This window comes from Arvicanthis niloticus, chromosome 5, assembly GCF_011762505.2.
Source record: "Arvicanthis niloticus isolate mArvNil1 chromosome 5, mArvNil1.pat.X, whole genome shotgun sequence".
Classification (NCBI taxonomy): Eukaryota; Metazoa; Chordata; class Mammalia; order Rodentia; family Muridae; genus Arvicanthis; species Arvicanthis niloticus.
The window spans coordinates 89766812-89783933 of record NC_047662.1 but is presented as its reverse complement, the minus strand read 5'-3'; the positions used below and the strand labels follow the sequence as shown (position 1 = coordinate 89783933).

The 17122-nt window shown below is 41.7% G+C and overlaps 1 pseudogene; it reads left to right on the top strand.

The window, feature by feature from the left end:
- Nucleotides 1–241: 241 nt before the first annotated feature.
- Nucleotides 242–9810, top strand: LOC117708772 (serine/arginine-rich splicing factor 7 pseudogene; annotated as a pseudogene).
- Nucleotides 9811–17122: the final 7312 nt, after the last annotated feature.

Genomic DNA, 17122 nt, shown 5'->3' with positions numbered 1-17122 from the left:
TGAATGCCAACGCTGGGGCCCCTGTTACTGTCATTTCCAGGGATAACAGGCAGGGCTGATACAATTCTAGCAAACATCAGCCTCACGGAGTTCATGCCTTTTGAGGCTAAGTATTATTTATTTTTCTGGTCACTCTCTGTCCTGATTGAAGGCTGGTGGCCTAACAGTGCCAACATTTCCCACTTTCATCAGCTTTAACACCTGTGCCAGCGATGTGTCAAACAAGAGGTGAATCGGCTTCATGGGGGCCAATGGGTCTCAGAGAAGTCAGAGTCTGTCACCAGAGAACCCTAAATATGGCTTGTAAGCCATTGGCTACTTCACATGATCCTCTCAGAGCCCCAGTGGAGATGGGTAATTGATTTTATTTCTTCTTTTGCTTCTACTGAAGACTATTTGTGACCTCTCACTGAAACACTCTATAAAGAGTTATGATCAGGCTCAATGGAGAAGAGTGTTGTTTTCAACTAGTAATGTCTGAGAGAGGTGAAAAAGGAACAGTAGCAACACAGTGGGGGTCACAGGCTGGGGATAAATACAGTTTCCACCAGAAAAATAAGCAGTAGTTGCCCGGTGATGAACAGGAGGCACCAAAGGGTGAGACTCTTGAATCTTTCCACAATAGTTTGTTACTTTCTTTTTTAAAAAATGTCTTTTTAATTGGACATTTAATTTACATTTCAGATGTTATCCCCTTACCCCATCCCCCCCCTCCACCCAGGAACCCCCTATCACATTCCCCCCTCCTCCTGCTTCCATGAGGATGTGCCTACACACACCCCCACTCCCACCTCCCCACCCTCGAATTCTCCCACACTCGGTGTCCAGCCTTCATGGGATCAAGGATCTCCTCTCCCACCTATGCCCAACAAGGCCATCCTCTCCTACATATACAGCTGGAGTCATCGGTCCCTCCCTATGTGCTCCCAGGCTGGTGGTTTAGACCCTGGGAGCTCTGGTTGGTTGGTATTGTTCTCCTCATGGGGCCACAAACCCTTTCAGATCCTTCAGCTCCTTCTCTTTAACTCCTCCATTGGGATCCCCTTGATCAGTTCAATGGTTAGCTATGAACATCCACCTCTGAACATGTCAGGCTCTGGCAGACCTCCAAGGAGACAGCTATATCAGGCTCCTGTCAGCATGCACTTCCTGACATCCGCATCAGCTTCTACCTTTGGTGACTGCACATGGGATGGATACCCAGGTGGAGTGGTCTCCAGATGGCCCCTCCTTCAGTTTCTGTCCCACACTTTGTCTCCATACTTGCTCTCTTGAGTATTTTGTTATTCCTTCTAAGAAGGACTGAAGCACCCAAACTCCGTCTTCCTTCTTCATGAGCTTCATGTGGTCTGTGAGTTGAATCTTGGGTATTGCGAGCTTCTGGGCTAATAAGTTTGTTACTTTCTTTATGTTTTCAAGCCAGTAGAGAAGTATAAGAAGGAAATGGCTGAGCCTCTACTCAGTTAACCTATAGTAATGCCTTGACAGTGTGAGAGAGGGAGAGAGAGAGAGAGAGTTTTTCCCATTGATAATGCTAAACCCTGTCCTTTACTGGCCATGCCACCTTTGTACAATTTAATCTAGATTTCTTCTTCTTCTTCTTCTTCTTCTTCTTCTTCTTCTTCTTCTTCTTCTTCTTCTTCTTCTTCTTCTTCTTCTTCTCCTTCTCCTTCTCCTTCTCCTTCTCCTTCTCCTTCTCCTTCTCCTTCTCCTTCTCCTTCTCCTTCTCCTTCTCCTTCTCCTTCTTCTTCTTCTTCTTTCCATTAGAAAAATGAGGTTGTCTACCAAATAGCCTTTTTCTTTACCATTAAAGCCATCCTCCTGGGGTAGAGGCTAAATAGGGAAGATGTTGAAGTGTTTAAGCCCTGCAGCTAAAGTAAAGCCGAGCACTCAGTGGCCTCTGAATTCTGAGAAGCTTGCAGGATTTACCACGAAGGATCACAAGGGAGGCATGTGCAAGCATAAATCCCAGTGCATACACAGGATCCTTCCTGTCATCAGCTTGGACTTGGAGCCGTCATCCCTTTAAATGTCAAAGCAAGCGGATACCAAGGATGGGGACAACTTTGCTCAAAGAAAGTGGAGTCTGCTGGCAAACAGAATCTGTGTGGCATTGGGTTTGGTTATAAGAAAGCTGTTTAAGATGTGGAGGATCAGGTGTTAAGACCAGTTTCTAATGTTTCCTCAGTTCAAGGCAAGACTGGACATGGGACATTCTATCTCAAACAACCACCAGCACTCCTAACAACAGGTAAGTCTCTGTCCCTTTTCAGGCTTCTGAATGATTTTTGGAGACTAGTGCAGCCATCTTGAGAAAACCCAAAAGCAGATGGATATAGATTCTGACATCACTAAGCTGCAATGTCACTCTGGAACCTTCTGCCTGCAGACTGCTTGCTCCGTGAAAAAATTTAATGCTGCTCAAATTAGTTCTGGTCATGGTTCTTATTGCCTAGAGCCAAAACCCATCCTAACTGATGTTTATATAGAGAAAATCATATCTACCTTAGAGAGTGTTTCAGTATTATTTCTTCTAAGAAACCTTCCAACCCTTGAGGCATTAAAATATAGCCATGAATTTTTCATGAATTCTGTGGATTTGGAAAGAGCATAGTAATATTGGCTTGTGCTCCTGTAATGTCTACACTTAAAAAGTAGATGACAAAAGTCATGGGTAACTCCATTATCAAGAGCTAGAATACTTAAAAGTCTTGCTCTGGTAGATCTGGTAAGTGTCAGCTCACAATGACACCTACATAGGTGTCTGTAGGAATTCTCCATGAGGGTCTCTTGAACTTCCTCACAGCATGGTGGCTAAGTCCTATGCATGTATACCTGAAGAAAGCCATGGGGAAGCCATATTGTCTTCTGTAACCTACTCTTGTAAATGGCCAAGCTAACTTCTGCTGTATTTGCAAGCCCACCCATACTCGAGGGAGGACCGTGGATCCCTCAGTATAAGTACTAGGTAGAGATGTAGGTGGAATGGGAGATATTTTTGCAGCCAGCTTTGGAAGCAGTGTCTTTGCACATGCTCATGTTGTGCCCCGCACATCCATACTGTCTAATCCCCTTCTTCCTCTTACCTATGTCATCGTCCAGGCTTGTATTCTGGGCTCACCCTCAAAAACACACTTGTTTTCTGATGTACTTATTTCCCTGACACCCTCATTTAAAATACAATAGTAAAAAGCCTTACAAGAACTATTTGTCAGGAACTAAATCATTAACTGGCTTGTACTAAATCTGAGGTAAATAAAAAATTCTCACCTATTTTGCCAGGATGGGCTTCTTTTAGACCAGGGAAGAGAATTTTTTTCCCCCCCAATCTGTAAAATGATAAAGTTTTTCAAGATAATTTTGAATCCAAATTGTTCTTTTTGTAAATTTTAATTATGCATTTGTTTTATGTGTATGGGTATTTTGTCTCCACATCAGAAGAGGGCATCGAATCCTGTGGAGCTGCAAGTATAGATGATTGTGAGTTGCCACGTAGGTGCCAGCAATTGAACTCAGGGCCTCTGAAAGAGCAGCCTTAATGGAGACCTTAACTACTGAGCCCCAAATCCAAAACTTTCCATTAGACATTTTCTCTTCACCCAAGAGCTGGACCTGAGGTCTCATTTTTCTTGGCCAATATCTTAATGACTGTGGCCTGAGAAAGTTTGTTTTTGTTTGTTTGTTTGTTTAAGAAAGCACTTAGCACCAAGAACCACCTAGTACACAATTTGTAACTAAACTGTAGGTTTTGGACCTTGCAAATGAGAGCAATCTCCCTGTATCATTGTGCAAGCAAAGATAAAATGTTGGCGAGGATCTGCTAGCCAGCTTTCTGTCACTGTAATGAAATGCCTGGAGTAATCAATATTTAAAGAAAGATGATGTATTTTGGCTCACAGGTTTGGAGTTTCCAGTCTAGGATTCTCTGGTCCTGTTCCTTCAGGGCCTCTGATGAGGACGCCAGATGAGAATGGGGGTATGGTGGAGCCAAACAGTGTTTCTCATGGCTGACCAAGAAAAGAGAGAAAGGGGGTAGAAGCCCAAAACCTCCTTCAAAGACACACCCCAGTGATCTAAGCCATCCTTCTAAACTCTCTCTTTCTTTAAAGACTTATTTATTTATTTAAGTATATTGCATGCTATTGCTGTCTTCAGACACAACAGAAGAGGGCATCAGATCCCATTACAGATGGTTGTGAGCCACCATGTGATTGCTAGGAATTGAACTCACGACTTCTAAAAGAACAGTCAGTGCTCTGAACTGCTGAGCCATCTCTCTAGCCCCCAAACTCTTCTTCTTATTGGTCCCCTTAACAGTATATCCCTGGAGGATCTACCACCATAATGGGCACTGAGGATCCATTGAAGAGCCAAACCGTAGTAGGATCAGTTCCAAACTCACACTCCATAGAGTTCTCTGATTATTTAGTCATTGCCAGAGAAATAGTAATGAACACACTTTTGGTGGAATGGTTCCAATATTAGTTCATTAAACTGAATGGCCCGACCACGCAGATTTTACTAATCTTTGCCAAGACAATACACACAGATTTATTTTAGACATAAACAGTATCTTCTAGAGCTTGAAAATGCTTTCAACTTCGTGTGTCCATTCAGCACACACAATGACTCCTGCTATATTAGGCACAGAGTCAGGCACTGAGGTATAAGAGAACAAGCCCTCATCTTGGGTCGAGTGGAGAGAGAAGAATCCAGGCCAGTCACAACACTTTTGTTCCCTGTCTGCCTCTCTCACTCTCAGGGTGGGGAGAGAGAGACAGAGAGAGAAAGAGAGAGAGAGAGAGAGAGAGAGAGAGAGAGAGAGAGAGAGATTATAAGGTGTGCGTCTCAAGCTGTGTGTTGAAAAGGCTTGAAAATGTTTTAAGCTCTATGGGATCCCCTAGAATTAAGGGGTGAACAAGGAGAGAGGAAACCTCCAGGTTAATTTCCCTACATGGTAGTGGGACAGTCTATAGTTTATATGTATATATTTAGTTCTACATTTTAATACAAGACATCCAACAACAACAACAAAATACTATCACTACTTAAAAAAAAAAATGCCCAATGGGAACATCTACATTTAGAAAGATGGAGTAGACTAATGATCCAAAATCCTTCCTAATAGTGACAACTGAAAAACTCTAGAATTTATATATTAAAGCAAATACAAGAACATTTTGAAAGAGGCAAAAACAGCCCAGTTAGGAACTTCTGGACCCTGAGGAGTGACAGGTGATATGTTTCTGAAGTTTCCTTGTGCTTTACGTATCCCAGACTTGGAGCTGAAGAAACTGTCAACCCAGACACACACTGAAGAAGCAGCCAAAGCCAGACAGCTAGCCAGAGAGCCAGGAAAGGGCAAGCCTACAGGAACTTGTAGACAATAAGCACTGTGCTCCAGGCAACGCCACAGGGAAAAGCTGTGCGCCTCTGAGCCACACACCACCTCCAAGGCCACACACTAGCAAAGACATAGCCTTCCACTACAAGTATTATAGTTTCTAAACTGAGATCAAATAAATGTTCAAGTACCTTAATGAAAGACAACAAAAAGAATATAACAAAATAAAATCTTTTAAAAAATTAAATATTTTTATTTAAAATGTTTTATATATTTTGATGACATTCTTCCCCAGCTCCCAATCCAACTCTTCCCATATTCTCTATACATCAACTCTCTCTCTCTCTCTCTCTCTCTGTGATATATATTTAAATTTGTTTTGAATATATATATATATATATATATATATATATATATATATATAGTAAGACAAACAAAACAGAAGCTATACACAAAACATAAAGTCTCTTTTGTATTGACAATTGGCTAACTACTCGTGGGTATGGGAGCTGCCCTGGGTGTGGTTGACATATCCAGTGATACTCCATTGGAGAAAATTGATTTTTCCTGCCGCAGCCGGCATCAATTTCAAATAGCTTACTTGTTACTGGTTGAATTTCGTATCCACTTCCTCTTCTCAGTGTGGAGAGTTTGTCCATTTGACCTGTGCAGGTCCTGTGAGTGTGGTCTCAGTCTCTGTGAGTTCACCTGGGTATTACTTCTCTTCAGGGAACTAAAACCAGAAAATAAAATCCACTCACATTGTGAACATATCAACAGCTACACTGACTGCAAATGATCTAAGTTTAGCAATTAAAATGCAGAAATGGTTAGACTTGATTAAATAACACAACCCAATCATATGCTACCTCAAAGAAACTCATCTCAATTATATCAGGCAAGTGAGAATAAAAGGAGACAAATATTAATCCAAAGAAAGCAGGAGCTGGTGTGTTAATATGGGGCAAAGGAAAGCAGAGACACAATGGGACACTATTTCATGTTAAAACTATAAAGTTGCCAAGAAGACCATGGCCCTAAATTCATGAGTAAAACAAAAGAAAAAGAAATGAAATAAAGACTAGAGAGGAAAGGTGGGAAGAGGGCAAGGGAGAGCGTACAGACTTGAAAATATGTGAATTAAAACAGGCAAGACTGAGAGGTGAAGTAGACTTCAAAGACCTTATTTCAATAGCAATAAACAATTAGACAGAAAAAAATGGTAAGGTTAAAAAACAACAACCAAACTAACCAAACCAAACCAGAGACCCCAAACCAACCTCACAATCAACACACACACACAGCCACACACACACAGCCACACATTCAGTCACCCATTGAGTCACAGTCACACACACTGACACAGAGACACAGAGACACACAGACACACACACACACTCACTCACACACACTCAGTCATTCACTGAGTCACATACACACACACACACACAAACTATTAACCAACAGAACCTACCAAATAAACAGTGTATACTATTTCCAAAGGCCAATGCAATATATTTCAAAATAGGCCACATTCTGGGCTACAAAACAACCTGACAAATTTAGAATGATTGAAATAATATGGTCTGTGTTTCCTGACCACAATGGAATCAAACACAAGTTAATAACTGAAAGACAACAGTAAAAAATCTCCATATGCATGAAACTAAACAACATGCTTCTAAGTTATTCACAGGTTGAGTAAGTCTAAGGAGAAAAAAATGTAATTCATAGAAGTAAATAAAAATAAAAATGCAATACTCTAAAATATACAGGACACAAGAACAGCTGCTTTCAGAGGGCACTGTATATCACTGTTTGCTTATGCTAGAAAGGAGGATGGATGGCAAGATGGCTCAGTCATCTAAGCTCCCCCTCAAAAAAGAAGAAAGAAAAAGAAGAAGAGCAAAATAAAATCAAAACAGGAGCTGGGGAGATGGCTCAGCTGTTACAAGCATGTCTTAGTTAGGGTTTTATTGCTCTGAAGAGATACCATGACCAAAGCAACTCTTGTAAAGGCAAACATTTAATTGGGGCTGGCTTACAAATTCAGAGGTTCAGTCCATTATCTTCATGGTGGGCAGCAGGCTGGTGAAGGAGCTAAGCATTTTATGTCTTTGATCTGAAGGCAGCAGAGAGACTCATTTCACACTGGGCAGAGCTTGAGCATAGGAGCCTCAAAGCCCAGCCTCACAGCAACACACTTCCTCTAACAACATCACACCTCCTCCAATAATGCCACATACCTCTTAATAGTGCCACTTCCCATGGGCCAAGTATATTCCAACCACCACAGAGTACATACTATTTTTTCTGGACTCAAGCTCCTTTTTTCACACCTATGTCAGGCAGCTCTAGAGGATTCAACGCCTCTAGTCTCCCTGGGCACTAGACCTCATGTACACAACACACTCCCACACATAATTATAATCATAAAATGAATCCTTTTTTTAAAAGCAGAAAAAAGAAATTGAAAAAGTAGGAACCAAACAACTATAAACAAACAAACAAACAAACAAAAAAAGCAACGAAGAAGCACTGTTCCAGAGATGGTCTCATAAACCTGGCAAACCTCTGACACAACACTGATAATAAAAAGAAAAACTGCCAATACCAGGACTAAATGTTATAACTGAAGCGACGATGTAGACTTTAAGAGCTGTTATGAATAGCATCGTATACATGATTGCATCATGTAAATGCACTGACATGTATAAGTCATGGACCTCTCCAGCTTGCCACCACAAAATACTTCTACAATCTTATAACTATTAAAAGCATTGAAGTCATAGTCTTAAACTCTCCCCAGAAGGAAATTTTCTTGTCCAGATAGTTTGCTAGAAAATTCTAACAACTGTATATAGAAAAATAGTATCAGTCTTACCTGACCTTAAAAAAACAAAACAAAACAAAACAAAACAAAACAAAACAAAACAAAACCAAAAACAGGAAGGGATCCCCCCTCCAATCAGGGCACAAAGTACTGACTGTCTTGATACCCAAACCAGACATAAGAGAGAGCAATAGCTCTTCCAAATACAGCTGACAAAGTCCTCAACAAAAGATTGGCAAACAGAATTCATCAATATATGAAAAGAATTTTGTGCAATGAGCAATTAGATTTATTCCAGGAAATACAAGGCTTGCTCAGTCTTTGCTCATTCAATTCTGTGGACCACTTGAAAAGGTTAAAGAAAACTTATGAAACAGGAAAAGGGTTTTACAAAATCCAACTCTTGACTCACGACTAAAGAGATAAAATGTGAGTAGTGCCACTGGAATGGTTGATCAGTGAGGTTGTATTCCAGCTTCCATGCTAACTGAGCTGTGTGTGTGGCTAGCTGGAGCTGAGTAAGCCTACTGGTCACCTAACTTTGCCGGATAAAGCAGTATTAGAGGAGAAACCAAGGTATACGTTGGTAACCTGGGAATTGGTGCTGGTAAAGAAAAATTAGGAAGGGCTTTCAATTACCAGGTTTCATAAGAACAGTATGGACTATCAGAAATCTTCCAGGATTTGCCTTTGTGGAGTCTAAGGATGATAAAGATGCAGAAGTTGCAATTTGAGGATTGGCTGGCAAGCTGATCTGTGGTTCTCCAATAAGGATTAACTATCAACAAGCATGCCTCAGAGATCTTGTTTTGTGAGGCACCTGTCGGATGCCCCTTGGATCCTAATGATAGATGTATGCGGTAAGTGTGGTGAAAAGGGACATTATGCTTATGATTGTCATTGCTATAGCCATCCAAGAAGAAGCCAAGAAGGACAGATCACATTCCCCATCCATGGGAAGGTGGCACTCTCACACAGCAGGAGCCATGGAAGGGGTCAGCATCACCATCTCCTGGACAATCAAGGTTTGAGTCTCTTTTGTCTCTTCATAAATCAAGGTCAGCTTTCATAAGGTCTGGCTCAAGAACCAGGGCTATTTCATGTTCAAGAAGCAACCAACAAAAATTCAGATTTCTGTTGCCTAAAAGGAGTCATTCCCTATAAGGAAGACCATGCAGAAGTGAAGCCCTGAAGGAATGTATTGAAGTTCTCAAAATTACCCTTTGGAAAGAGTTGTTTGTTTATATTATTATAAGGGGTTGTTTTATCTGTAAAATGTAACCCAGAAAGAGTCTTCAACCATCTAATCAAAATGGATTTGGATTATTACTCTGTAAAATTCAGAGAAGTAAAATACTGCTTTTATTGAATGTATTTACATCTTATGGTCTAAAAATGTGGGATTTATCTGGAACATTTATGTAAAATGTTTCTAACTAGAAAAAAGGGTAAGATGTAATAGATACACACAATGAAATATTAGCCATAAAATACAATTATCTAATATATACGAAACTGATAATTGGAACTGCAGATGATCATAGTAAGTGACTTCAGACAGACTCAGAGAGACAGGTGTTGTAAGCTGTCATTCATATATTCAATCTAGGTATTTAAAAGTATATGAGATGTAAAAGTGTAAGGGGGCTATTTTGGAGAGGGGGAGAAATAATGGAAGTATATTATATAAATGTTTGAAAATCTCAGAATGAAGCCTACTTTTTTATGTGCATAATAAAGATTAATTTAAAAATGATAGATGTCTGGTCTCTAGCATGATGAGAAAGTAAAACTGTGCTATTGAAAAAAAAAATTCTAAAACAAATTTAAAAAACCCAAAACATCAATAAGAAACAGTGCTTAGCAAACTAGGCACGAAAGGGATTTCTTAGAATTGGTAAACAATCTACACAAAATAGTTAACAATATACTGAATGGTAAAGGATGAGCAATTTCACCCATGATGAGAAGCAATACATGGATTTCCCTCTTATTCGATACAGTCCAATAAGGATTGATGGAACAAGTTAAGAAATGGAAATAATGGACACTGGAGAGATGGCTCAGTTGTTAAGAGGCTGTTTTTCCAGAGGTCGTGAGTTCAGTTCCTGGCACCCACATGGCAGCTCACAACAGTCTGTAACTCCAATTCCAAGTGCTCATACATGCAGACAAAACACCAATGCATATAAAGTAAAAAATAAATAAATATTTTAAAAAGAAGAAATGGAAATAAAACGTTGAGCAGCTGGAGGAGTAAAATGTTCATATTTGTAGATAACAGTTCATGTAGAAAACTCAATAAACCTTCTCTCCTGAATTTCAGAGCTGATGCATGTAAAAACCACCAGCATTTACATACTTATCTTAAAGACCTACACTTGTTTGTTTGTTTGATTATTTATTATGAGTATTTTTCTGTGTGTACTTATGTGTATCACAGGTATGCCTGGTGCCTGCGGAGGTCAAAGATGGTGTTAAATCCCTTAGAACTGGAGTTTCAGACACTTGTGAGCCACCATGTGATTGCTGGGGAAGTGAAACCCAGGTCCTCCGTGAGAGCAGTGAGTGATCTTAAACACTGAGTCATTGCTCCAACACTCTTTGTAAAAGTGTGTGTGTGTGTGTGTGTGTGTGTGTGTGTGTGTGTGTGTGTGTATTAAGACAGGATCTTACTGGCCCTGGATGGCCTGGAATTCAGCTGTGTAGACCAGCTTTGTAGATGGCTTTGAACTCAGAGACCCACCTGCTTCTGCCTCCTGAGTGTTAGGATTAAAGATGTGTTCTACTTTGCTCATCTTAAAGAAGTGGATGAGGCACTCAGATTACTGTTTTATTTGCTTATTTTTATTATGTTAATTTATTTGCATGGGGAGGCCAGAGTTGGATCTCTCCTTCTAGTAGTTGGTCCTGAGATTCATCTCCGGAGATCAGGCTTGGGGACACCTTTTCCCACTGAGCTCTCCTACCAGCCTATCACCTGCATTTCTAGACATTAATTATGAATGCATAAACATTAGACTTCAAGATGCAGTATCTTTAAAGTTGCTCAAAACTACTTAGGTAAATCCAACAGAACATATGCTTGTGACTGAAAATGCTCATTGGTGACAAATATTAAAGAGGATACAAATAAATGGGTCATGCCTTAGAGGGCTCAGCATCGCTAAGAAGTTCATTCACCAGAGCAGTACACTGTCTTAATACAGTCTATATCTAAACCTCAGTAAGATTCTTTTGTAGAGATAGAAAACTCTCCAATGTATGTGTGTGTATATGTATGTGTGTATGTATGTATGTATGTATGTATGTATGTATGTATGTATGTGTGTGTGTGTGTATGGGTATATATATTAAATAAATATATGTATATATATATATATTTAATATATATATTTAAAAAGCTCAAAGGAACTAGAGGAGCTAAAAAGTCTCTAAGAGAGTCATGTGGAAGGAATATATCAATATCTAATCAAAACTCATCAGACTGCTGTGGCAGTCAAGACTGTGGTGGTTAAGAAGGACAAGGATGAACACCAGGACCACCAACACAGAATAAAGAACATAAAACATGTATGCCCAACTGATTTTTGGTAAACAGTCAAGGCAAGTTTTCTTTTTGTTTTCCTGAGACAGCATCTCACTATGTAACCCTAACTCACCTGTAACTTGCTGTGTAAACTGGCTTTAAACCGAGATCCACCTGCCTCTGTCTCTGTTAGGATTAAAAGTGTGCACCACCATGTCCACCTAGGTTTTTCAATAAATATTGCTCAAGCTATTGGCTATCCAGGGACCAAAAATAAAGCAAAACTTTAGGTTCATACATTATACTGCAATTAAAACAAAATTGATCACATGTTTGAAAGTCAAATGTAAAACCACAAAGCTTTCAGGGGGCAAAATGAGAGAAAATCTTTGGCGTCTGGGGTTAAGTAGCATGTTAGGTGTGTGACGATCAAAGTACACTCTGTGGAAGGAATGGTGGATGAGCTGAACTCTAGAGAGCTGAGAACTTCCACTTTGTGAAAGATCCTGAGGACAGACACCTAAGACACATCGAAAGAAAGAAAAACGTTGCCTGACAAAGAGCTACCTAGAATATTCAAATCTCAACAGTAAAGACAAAAAAAAAAAAAAAAAGATCCAATTATAAAATTGGCAAGAAACGTGGAAAGACATTTCAGCGCAGTGGGTTCACAGATGGAAAATATGCACATGGCGGGTGCTCAACATCATTAGCTGTTAGAGAAACACAAATTAAAGCTGCAGCTAGGAGCCACACACACCTATCAGGACAGCTACGGTGAAAAGCAGACAAGACCAAATGGTCACAAGGAGCTGAGAAGTACATATTGTTGGTGGAAATGTAAGCTGGCAAGCCTCTCTCAATGACTTTGGCACCTTAAAAAAAAAAAAAAAATCAGGAAACATAAAATACCATATGACCCAGAAATTGTACTCCTAGGCTCTTAGCCCAGAGAAGTGAAGTTGTGTACCGAGAGGGGAACTCTCTGTACATGTCCTGGTGTGTTTTTGTTTTTTGTCAACATGACACAAAACTAGAGTCATTTGAGACAAGAGGAAACTTCAATTGAGAAAAATGTCCTCACCAGATTTGCCCGTGGGCAAGCCTGTGAGGGTAATTTTTTTCATGTTTGGGGTAGGAAGGCCCAGCACACTGTGAGTGGTGCCATCTGTGGGCAGGTCCTGGATTATATGAGAAAGCAGGCTGAACAATTCACAAGAAGAGAGCAAGGCAGTAAGCAGAACTCGTCCATGCTCTCTGCTTCAGCTCCTGCCTTGACACTTCTCCAACTTCCCATCGTGATGGACTGTTAGTGGGACAGGTAAACACTGAAGCTGAAACAAACCTTTCTCTACCTAAGTTGCTTTAGGTCATGCTGTTTTATGGCAGCAACAGAAATCCTATCGAAGACAGTACAGTCATAATAACCAAAGATTAGAAACAACTTTCATGTCCTTGAAGGGACGGATGTTTAAAAGGCTGTGGTACATTCAGATCTTGGGATATAACTGAGACATGTGCAGGTCTACTGGCACTTGCTGCAACGTGATGAGTCTACAGAGTATTATCTTTCATGAAAAGAACCAACTTGAAAAGTTACCCATTGTTTGATTCTATTTATATAGGTCTTGAAGTGACAAAATTATAGAAATGGAGAACAGGTGTGTGGGTGGCTGTTAGGGATGAGGGCAGGAAAGGAAAGTGTGTGTGTGTGTGTGTGTGTGTGTGTGTGTGTGTGTGTGTGTGTACACTGTGCGCCTGTATGCCTCCACCACAGAGCATGAAGAATCCTTGTGGAAATGCCCCGTCTTGCCTAGATCACCCTCAATGTCCTAAAGCGTGTGGAGTTGGTGAGCTCGTATTTTCACTATTTTACCAATGAAAGGAAAGGCTCTTTCTGCACAATTTCTTGCAACTAGATGTTAGTTCTACAACTATATAAAAACTAAAGCTTTATCTAAAAAAAGAAAACAGTCTTGAAGATCCAGTTCAGTCATTTTGCAGACGACTCGAGCCTCTGACCTTGGGCTCCCGTTGCTCTTTTACCTGTCTTCAAACCGCTGGATGCTCAGCTTCTCTAGAACATTGCCTCGATTAACAAGTCCAGGGATAGGAAAACCTGAGTCCAAGTGCCTATCCCAGGTCCTTACCACGGCTTACCCCACACTTGGGCTGCTGTGGAAGGAGAGAAAAGGAAAGAGTCCCAAGGTACAGTGCAGATGTATCTTGTAAAAGATTATCTGCAAAATACAGCAACAAGATGCTCAAGAGAGGCTGAAAAGGCTCTTGGTTCCAAAGTATTGCAAGGGCAGGAAGAGGAACAACCCAGTTCAAAGGTTCAGAGAAAGGACTCAAGCAGCAGAAGCAAGATTGTCCAAGGACATTCGAGTTTCACCTCAGTTTGTTGGGTTTTCTTTGTTTGTTATGAGACTGAGTCTCCTTGGGTAGCTCTGGCTGCTCTTGACTTGAGATCCTCCTTCCTCATCCTCCTGCATGCTGGAATTGCAGATATGCACCATCATGCCTGGGGACATTTCAATTTTATTCTTGCAAGAAGAAAGCCAGCATGGACCCAGGATATCAAAGACTACTTAGACAGGAATGGAGGCAGTCAGAGCAGAGGCGGAAATCCTACTTACTTACTGAGCTGTGAAGAGCCTGTGGGGAACTGAATTAGAGACTACTAAAGCTCAGATGAACTATGGTGTGTGTGTGTGTGTGTGTGTGTGTGTGTGTGTAAGAGAGAGTGTGTATGAGTATGAGAGTGTGCATTAGTATGTGTGTATGAGAGTGTGTGTGTATATGTATGTGTGTGAGTGTGTGTATGAGAGAGCATGTGTGTGTGAGAATGTATATGTGTATAAAAGTTTGTATGTATGTGAGAGTGTTAGCATGTGTGTACGAGTGTGTGTGTGTGTGTGTGTGTAAGGAAATAGCTCCATTAGTAGGATCACCATAAGCCTAAGGACCTGACTTTGATCTTTAGTACCCAAATAAAAAGTCAAGCATGGTAGTGTGCACTTGTAACCCCAGTACTGGGGAGGTAGAGACAGATTTCTGGGGCTTGCTAGCCAGCCAGCTTAGCCTAATTAGCCAGCCCTGGGTCCTAGTGACAGACCTGGTCTCAGAAAAAAAAACAAAAACAAAACCCATGGCACTTGAGGAGGAAAGACACCTGAGATTGTCCTCTGACCTCCTCATGTGCTGCATACCTGCAGCACATGACCTGCATACACATGAGCACCCACATCCACAGATGAGGAGAGAGATGAGGGAGGGGTGGGGAAAGTCATTTCTGTCATGGCATCCTGGCATGTCAGTGCTGCTGAGAAACTGTGACCTTCCTGAAGATGAAACGGCACTGTCTGAGGCAGTGCCTAAGAGTCTAAAAGCACAGTAGAAACATCATTTATTAACAGTGGCTTGCAAATCGGCTCACATCCAAAAAACAGGTGGCAGCTTTTGAGACCGGAAAACAGTCGGAAACTAGAGAATACTTGCCTTATGGGTGAGCATTATGGATTCTTTTAGTCTATCCTATATAAATAGCCCATAATGGGAGTGTAATTTTGAAAATGGAGACATTTATGGATGGCATAATTGGAACAGAAAGGGTGGTGACCCAGGCATAAGGAGCACTCTAGAAGTGGGGTGGGGCATGTCTGGGAATTTTTTTTCTCCTGTGAAGTGGGTCTCTGCTTCCCTGGATTGATGCCAAAAATACTTTGTTCTGAGGGCAAAATATCACTCTGTGCTTCATGAAAATGTCTCCAAGCATGAGCCTGTTTAAGCTGTTTATGGAGCATGGGAGAAAACAAAAGGAAACCACAACTGCTAATCCCGAGGAAAAGGGGGGAATCTTTCAATTGAGAGCCCAATAGGTGAGCGTTTCCAGGATATTCTTGGGCCCCACCAAGGATATCAGAAAACAGTTCATCCACCTTCCCCAGGGAGGATGGTTCCCAAGGCTTAGAACAGGATTTGGTGTGAATCTTAGGATAGAGTCAGAATGAGCAGCCAGTGGAAGGGAGGCACTGAGAGGAGGAAGGCCAGGATAAAGGCATCCTGGGCCTAAATTTGACTATAGTGTTACAGGCTGTCCAAACACAGTTGGCAGGACTGGTTGAGGACAAACAGAGGGACCCAGCCGAAGGGCATTTGGTGAAATCCACATGGACAGGGACAACTTTAACAAGGTTGTACATAGCACAAGCTGGTATCACCCATTTGGGCTCACTTACGTGACACAAAAACATCCAGAAAGATTGTGGGGCTTGTCATTAAAAGACAGGCACACAGGCCTCTGCCACTAGCAGCACCCTGCCATTTGCTGTCACCCTCTTGGCCTCAGTTTCCCTCTCTGGAGCAGGACTTCTAGTGACATCTGTGGTGATCATCAAGGGAGAGGGAATGCGCTGCATCCTAGGGATGGCTATTCTGTTGCGGGAGCTCCTGTGAGGCAAGCTGGCTCAGGTTGGAATATCCACTGTCCTTCCAGAACAGAAACCTGAGAAACAGTGCTCTTCCCTCGGGCTCAGTCCTACGTGAAGTGCTTGGTCGCTGGAAGTGCTTGGTTGCTGGGTGTTTGCTACCAGCACAATAGCACCTCGATGGCTGCAGTCCTTCATCGCAGGTTCTCCATATACATTTGATAAACACGTGAGGGCAAAAAAACACAAGTAAAGGAGGGATTTACTCTGTGTGTGTGTGTGTGTGTGTGTGTGTGTGTGTGTGTGTGTGTGTGTGCGCGCGCGCGCGCGCAATGTGCTATAGTTACTACTGATGGATTTCACATTTGACTTGGAATGTCCTGGCAGCCACGGTAGAATGGTAAATGTGTTCAATCACTTATTTCTCACTGTCTGGAAGAACATACCCCATCCCCGAACAAATTCCAGAGCAAAGTGACGATGCGCCCAGCACGAGCTTCTGAGGTGATTCTGCAGCAAATATAGCAATAGTTTTATGACGACTATTTCCTGGGGCCGGGGGCAGAGCTCAGTGGTAAAGAGCATGCGCAGCCTATTTAAGACCCCCCCCCCCCCCCCCCCCCCGTGCTTGTTCTCCGCAAGGACCCAGCATGAGATCTTTGAGCACAATTCGGAATCTTTTCCCAGTAGGAAGACAGAGTACTGGGGTCTCCTTGCTCTTTGGTGATCCAACAGAGGGCTCAGAGCACGCTGTAGAAACACTACATTACCACCATCATGCGGCATCCAATCCCGACTGCCTACCAGAAGCAAGTAGGAAGAGACTTGTAAACTGGAGCTGGAAAGGGTCCTGCGGTTGCACAGCCTTTCAAGTTACTCCCAGCACTAATATGCAGGCTGATGTTTGAGAGCCAGGAAACGCAGTCTGAAGGTGTGGACCTGGAATCCCAGAAGGGTAAGAGAGGAGGATTTCAAACCAAGGCCAG